Below are 8,302 nucleotides of genomic sequence, written 5' to 3'. Positions count from 1 at the left end.
CGTTTCTCTAGAATAGGGATTTTATTGTGGTTTGTCCACTGATTTGGGGAGCATATAAAATTTTACTAAATTGATTAATAAAAAATTGAATGATGCACATGTACAATAAAAGAGAGTTTTGAATACATTAATACAAATTGTAAAATGCGGTTAAATGTTTTAAAAAACACTAAAGATTATAGGCTACAGTATATTAACCATTTAAAGAAAAACTGAATATTTTATAGGGGTTAACACGTAGATTTTGAGAAAAATTCAAAAAATAAGACAATACAATCTTAATGCATAGTTTTATCATGAACTAATATTTGATTATGGCCAGAGAGGTTTGGAACCTTTGTTGTCTCCGTTTCTCTAGAATAGAGATTTTATTGTGGTTTTGTCATTTGATTTATGGAGCATATGAAGTTTTACTAAATTAACTGATTAAAAAATAGAATGATGCCCATGTACCATGAAAGAGAGTTTAGAATACTTTAATACAAATGAAGAATGTGGTTAGAAATTGTAAAACAAGACTAAAGATTATAGGTTTCAGTATATTAACCATGTAACACAGAGATTTTGAGAATAAATTCAAAAAATATTACAATATTGTTTTAATGCATAGTTGTATCAAAAACTAACATACGATTATCGTCAGAGAGTTTTGGAACCTTTGGTGTCTCCGTTTGTCTAGAATAGGGATTTTATTATGGTTTGTCCACTGATTTAGGGACCGTATGAAATTTTACTAAATTAACTGATTAAAAAATAGAATGATGCCCATGTACCATGAAAGAGAGTTTAGAATACTTTAATACAAATGAAGAATGTGTTTAGAAAATGTAAAACAAGACTAAATATTATTGGCTTCAGTATATTAACCATGTAACGAAAAATTGAAAATTTTGTAGGGGTTAACACATAGATTTTGAGAAAAATTCAAAAAATAAAAGCATATTTGTATCATGAAATAACATATGATGATTGTTAGAGAGGTTTTGAATCTTTATTGTCTCCGTTTCTCTAGAATAGAGATTTTATTGTGGTTTTGTCCTTTGATTTATGGAGCATATGAAGTTTTACTAAATTAACTGATAAAAAATAGAACGATGCCTATGTACCATGAAAGAGAGTTTAGAATACATTAATACAAATATAGAATGTGGTTAGAAAAAAAAAAAACACACTTAAGATTATAGGCTTCAGTATATTAACCATTTATCGAAAAATGAATATTTTGTAAGAGTTAACACATAGATTTTGAGAAAATTTCAAAAAATATTATAATATTGTTTTAAAGCATATTTGTATCATGAAATAACATATGATGATTGTTAGAGAGGTTTTGAATCTTTATTGTCTCCGTTTCTCTAGAATAGAGATTTTATTGTGGTTTTGTCCTTTGATTTATGGAGCATATGAAGTTTTACTAAATTAACTGATAAAAAATAGAACGATGCCTATGTACCATGAAAGAGAGTTTAGAATACATTAATACAAACGTAGAATGTGGTTAGAAATTTTAAAACACTAAATATTATTGGCTTCAGTATATTAACCATTTATCGAAAAACTGAATATTTTGTAGGGGTTAACACATAGATTTTGAGAAAAATTCAAAAATATTTAAATATTTTTTTAATGCATAGTTGTATCAAGAACTAACATATGATTATAGTCAGAGAGTTTTGGAACTTTTGTTATCTCCATTTCTCTAGAATAGAAATTTTATTGTGGTTTATCCGCTGATTTAAGGAGTATATGAAGTTTTACTAAATTAACTGATTAAAAAAAAAGAACAATGCCCAAGTACCATGAAAAAGAGTTTAGAATACATTAATACAAATATAGAATGTGGTTAGAAATTTTAAAATAACACTAAAGATTATAGGCTTCAGTATATTAACCATTTATCGAAAAACTGAATATTTTGTAGGAGTTAACACATAGATTTTGAGAAAAATCAAAAAATAAGACAATATTATTTTAATGCATAGTTTTATCATGAACTAATATTTGATTATTGCCAGAGAGGTTTAGAACCTTTGTTGTCTCTGTTTCTCTATAATAGGGATTTTATTATGGTTTGTCCACTGATTTGGGGAGCATATAAAATATTACTATATTGATTGATAAAAAATTGAACGATGCACATGTACAATGAAAGAGAGTTTAAAATACATTAATACAAATGTAAAATGTGGTTGAATGTTTAAAAAAAAACACTAAAGATTATAGGCTAAAGTATATTAACCATTTAAAGAAAAACTGAATATTTTATAGGGGTTAACACTTATTTTGAGAAAAATTCAAAAAATATTGCAATATTGTTTTAATGCATAGTTGTATCAAGAACTAATATATGATTATGGTCACAGAATTTTGGAACCTTTGTTGGCTTCGTTTATCTAGAATAGGGATTTTATTTTTGTTTGTCCATTGATTGGAGTATATGAAATTTTACTAAATTATCCGATTAAAAAATAGAACGATGCCCATGTACCATGAAAGAGAGTTTAGAATACATTAATACAAATGTAGAATATGGTTAGAAATTTAAAAACAACACTAAATATTATAGGCTTCCATATATTAACCTTTTATCGAAAAACTGATTATTTTGTAGGGGGTTAACATATAGATTTTGAGAAAAATTCAAAAAATATTAAAATATTTTATTAATGCATAGTTGCATCAAGAACTAACATATGATTATGGTCAGAGAGTGTTGAAATTTTTGTTGTTTCTTTTTCTCTAGAATATAAATTTTATTGTGGTTTACCCCCTGATTTAAGGAGTATAAGAAGTTTTACTAAATTAACCGATTAAAAATAAGAACAATGCCCATGTACCATGAAAAACATTTTAGAATACATTAATACAAATGTAGAATATGGTTAGAAATTTTAAAACAACACTAAATATTATAGGCTTCCATATATTAACCTTTTATCGAAAAACTGATTATTTTGTAGGGGGTTAACATATAGATTTTGAGAAAAATTCAAAAAATATTACAATATTGTTTTAATGCGTAGTTGTATCAAGAACTAACATATGATTATGGTCAGAGAGTTTTGGAACCTTTGGTGTATCCGTTTGTCTAGAATAGGGATTTTATTATGGTTTGTCCACTGATTTAGGGAGCATATGAAGTTTTACTAAATTAACTGATTACAAAAATAAAACGATGCCCATTTTCCATGAATGAGAATTCAAAATACAATATAACAAACGTAGAATGTGGTTAGAATTTTTTTTAAAAAAACACTAAAGATTATAGGCTTCAGTATATTAACCATTTATCGAAACAATGAATATTTTGTAGGGGTGTTAACACATAGATTTTGAGAAAAATTCAAAAAATATTAAAATATTTTATTAATGCATAGTTGCATCAAGAACTAACATATGATTATGGTCAGAGAGTTTTGGAACCTTTGGTGTATCCGTTTGTCTAGAATAGGGATTTTATTATGGTTTGTCCACTGATTTAGGGAGCATATGAAGTTTTACTAAATTAACTGATTACAAAAATAAAACGATGCCCATTTTCCATGAATGAGAATTCAAAATACAATATAACAAACGTAGAATGTGGTTAGAATTTTTTTTAAAAAAACACTAAAGATTATAGGCTTCAGTATATTAACCATTTATCGAAACAATGAATATTTTGTAGGAGTTAACACATAGATTTTGAGAAAAATTCAAAAAATATAATAATGTTTTAATGCATATTTGTTTCATGAAATAATATATGATGATGGTCAGAGAGGTTTGGAATCTTTGTTGTCTCCGTTTCTCTAGAAAATAAAATTTTATTGTGGTTTTGTCAATTGATATATGGAGCATGTGATGTTTTACTAAATTAACTGATAAAAAAATAGAACGATGCCCATGTACCATGAAAGAGAGTTTAGAATACATTAATAAAAATGAAGAATGTGGTTAGAATTTTTAAAACAACACTAAAGATTATAGGCTTCAGTATATTAACCATTTATTGAAAAACTGAATATTTTGTAAGGCGTTAGCAAATGGATTTTGAGAAAAACTAAAAAAATATTACAATATTGCTTTAATGCAAAGTTGTATCAAGAACTAACATATGATTATGGTCAGAGAGTTTTGGAACCTTTGGTGTCTCCGTTTGTCTAGAATAAGGATTATATTATGGTTTGACCATTGATTTAGGGAGCAGATGAAGTTTTACTAAATTAATTGATTACAAAAATCAAACGATGCTCATGTTCCATGAAAGAAAATTTAAAATAAATTAAAACAAACGTAGAATGTGGTTAGAAATTAAAAAAAAAACACTCAAGATTATAGGCTTCAGTTTACTAACCATTTATCGAAAAAATGAATATTTTGTAGGGGTTAACACTTTGATTTTGAGAAAAAAAATAAAAAATATTACAATATTGTTTTAATGCATAGTTGTATCAAGAACTAACATATGATTATGGCCAGAGAGTTTTGAAACCTTTGGTGTCTCCATTTGTCTAGAATAGGGATTTTATTATGGTTTGTCCACTGATTTAGGGAGCATATAAAGTTTTACTAAATTAACTGATTACGAAAATCGAACGATGCCCATGTACCATAAAAGAGAATTTGAAATACACTAATACAAACGTAGAATGTGGTTAGAAATTTAAAAAAAAACACACTAAAGATTATAGGCTTCAGTATATTAACCTTTTATCGAAAAACTGAATATTGTGTAGGAGTTAACACATAGATTTTGAGAAAAATTCAAAAAATATTATAATATTGTTTTAATGCATAGTTGTATCAAGAACTAACTTAAGATTATGGTCAGAGAGGTTTGAAACTTTTGTTGTCTCCGTTTCTCTAGAATATAAATTTTATTGTGGTTTATCCACTGATTTATGGAGTATATGAAGTTTTACTAAATTAACTGATAAAAAAATAGAACGACGTACATGTACCATGAAAAAGAGTTTAGAATACATTAATACAAATGTGGAATGTGGTTAGAAATTTTTTAAACCACACTAAATATTATAGGCTTCAGTATATTAACCATTTATCGAAAAACTGAATATTTTGTAAGGGTTAACACAGAGATTTTGAGAAAAAATCAAAAAATATTACAATACTTTTTAATGCATAGTTGTATCAAGACCTAACATATGATTATGGTTAGAGAGTTTAGGAACTTTTTTTTATCTCCGATTCTCTAGATTAGAAATTTTATTGTGGTTTATCCGCTAATTTAAGGAGTATATGAAGTTTTACTAAATTAACTGATTAAAAAAATAGAACGATGCCCATATACCATTAAAAAAAGTTTAGAATACATTAATACAATTTTAGAATGTGGTTATAAATATAAAAAAACACTAAAGATTATAGGCTTCAGTCGATTAACCATTTATCGAAAAACTGAATATTTTGTAGGGGTTAACACATAGATTTTGAGAAAAATTAAAAAAATATTAATATATTTTTTCAATGCATATTTGTATCATGAACTAACATATGATGATGTGGTTAAATAATTTAAAACAACACCAAATATTATAGGCTTCAGCAATTAACCATTTATCGAAAAACTGAATATTTTGTAGGGGTTAACACATTTTGAAAAAATTCAAAAAATATTAAAATATTTTCTCAATGCTATTTGTATCAAAAACTAACATATGATTATTGTCAGGGAGTTTTGGAATCTTTGTTGTCTTTTTTTCTCTAGAATAGAAATTTTATTGTGGTTTATCCGCTGATTTAAGGAGTATATGAAGTTTTACAAATTTAACTGATTAAAAATTAAGGACGATGCCCATGTACCATGAAAAAGAGCTTAGAATACATTAATACAAATTTAGAATGTGGTTAAATTATTTAATACAGCACTAAAGATTATAGGCTTCAATATATTAACCATTTATCGAAAAACTGAATATTTTATAGGGTGAGACTTTGATTCTAAGGATAACACCTTTTTGAGAAAAATTATAATAGATCTAAAGGTGACACATAGATTATTTAATACAACACTAAAAAAATTTCAATCTTAAAACTAGTTATCTTAGGTCCTTCACGAAAGGTATTACACATAGATTTTGAGAAAAATTCAAAAAATATTACAATATTGTTTTAATACATAGTTGTATCCAGAACTAACAAATGATTATGGTCAGAGAGTTTTGGAATCTTTGTTGGCTTCGTTTCTCTAGAATAGAGATTTATTGTGGTTTGTCCATTGATTTATGGAGCATTTTACTAAATTAACTGCTAAAAAATTAGAACGATGCCCATGTACCATGAAAGAGAGTTTAGTACACTTTAATACAAATGTACAATGTGGTTAGAAATTTTAAAACAACACTAAAGGTTATAGGCTTCAGTATATTAACCATGTATCGAAAAACTGAATATTTTGTTGGGGTTAACACATAGATTTTGAGATAAATTCAGAAAATATAAAACATTTTTTTAATACATAGTTGTATCAAGAACTAACATATGATTATGTTCAGAGAGTTTTGGAATTTTTTTTGTCTCCGTTTCTCTAGAATAGGAATTTTATTGTGGTTTATCCACTGATTTAAGGAGTATATGAAGTTTTACTAAATTAACTGGTAAGAAAAATAGAACGATGCCCATGTACTTTGAAAGAGAGTTTAGAATAAATTAATACAAATTTAGAATGTGGTTAAAAAATTTAAAACAACACTAATGATTATATACTTCAGTATATTAACCTTTATCGAAAAACTGAATATTTTGTAGGAGTTAACTTATAGATTTTGAGAGAAATTCAAAAAATATGAAAATATTGTTTTAATGGATAGTTGTATCATGAAAAAACATATGATGATGGTAAGAGAGGTTTAGAACCTTTGTTGTCTCCATTTCTCTAGAATAGAGATTTTATTGTGGTTTGTCCATTGATTTATGGAGCATATAAATTTTTACTTAATTAGCTAATAAAAAAATAGAATGATGCCCATGTACCATGAAATAGAGTTTAGAATACTTTAATACATATGTAGAATGTGGTTAGAAATTTTAAAACAACACTAAATATTATATGCTTCGGTATATTAACCAATTATCAAAAAATTGAATATTTTGTAGGGGTTGGCATATATATTTTGAGAAAAATTCAAAAAATATGACAATATTGTTTTAATGCATATTTGTATCATGAACTAAAATATTATGATGGTCAGAGAGTTTTGGAACCTTTGTTGGCTTCGCTTCTCTAAAATATAGATTTTATTGTGGTTTATCCACTGATTTAGGGAGCATGTGAAGTTTTAATAAATTAATTGATAAAAGAAAAATTAACGATGTCCATGTACCATATAAGAGAGTTTAGAATACATTAACACAAATATATAATTTGGTTAGAAATTTTAAAACAACAATAAATATTATAAGCTTCAGCATATTAACTATTTATCGAAAAACAGAATATTTTGTAGGGATTAACACATAGATTTTGAGAAAAATTCAAAAAATATTACAATATTTTTTTAATGCATAGTTGTATCATAAACTAACATATGATGATAGTAAGAGAGGTTTAGAACCTTTGTTGTGTCCGTTTCTCTAGAATAGAGATTTTATTGTGGTTTGTCCACTGATTTGGGGAACATGTGATGTTTTAATAAATTAATTGATAAAATAAATTAACAATGCCCATGTACAATATAATAGAGTTTATAATACATTAACACAAATATAGAATTTGGTTAGAGATTTTAAAACAACACTAAATATTATAGGCTTTAGCTTATTAACCATTTATCGAAAAACTGAATATTTTGTAGGGGTTAAATTACAGATTTTTTGAAAAATTCAAAAAAATATTACAGTATTGTTTTAATGCATAGTTGTATCAAGAACTAACATATGATTATGGTCAGAGATTTTGAAACTTTTGTTGTCTCCGTTTCTCTAGAATAGGAATTCTATTGTGGTTTATCCGCTAATTTAAGGAGTATATGAAGTTTTACTAAATTAACTGATAAAAAAATAGAACAATGCCCATGTACCATGAAAAAGAGTTTAGAATACATTAATACAAATGTAAAATGTGGTTAGAAATTTTAAAATAACACTAAAGATTATAGGCTTCAGTATATTAATCATTTATCGAAAAACTGAATATTTTATAGGAGTAAACACATAGATTTTGAGAAAAATTCAAAAAATATTAAAATATTGTTTTAATGCATAGTTGTATCATAAACTAACATATGATGATAGTAAGAGAGGTTTAGAACCTTTGTTGTCTCCATTTCTCTAGAATAGAGATTTTATTGTGGTTTGTCCA

This window comes from Brassica oleracea, chromosome C4, assembly GCF_000695525.1.
Source record: "Brassica oleracea var. oleracea cultivar TO1000 chromosome C4, BOL, whole genome shotgun sequence".
NCBI classification, from domain to species: Eukaryota; Viridiplantae; Streptophyta; class Magnoliopsida; order Brassicales; family Brassicaceae; genus Brassica; species Brassica oleracea.
Note: the sequence above shows the minus strand (reverse complement) of the source record.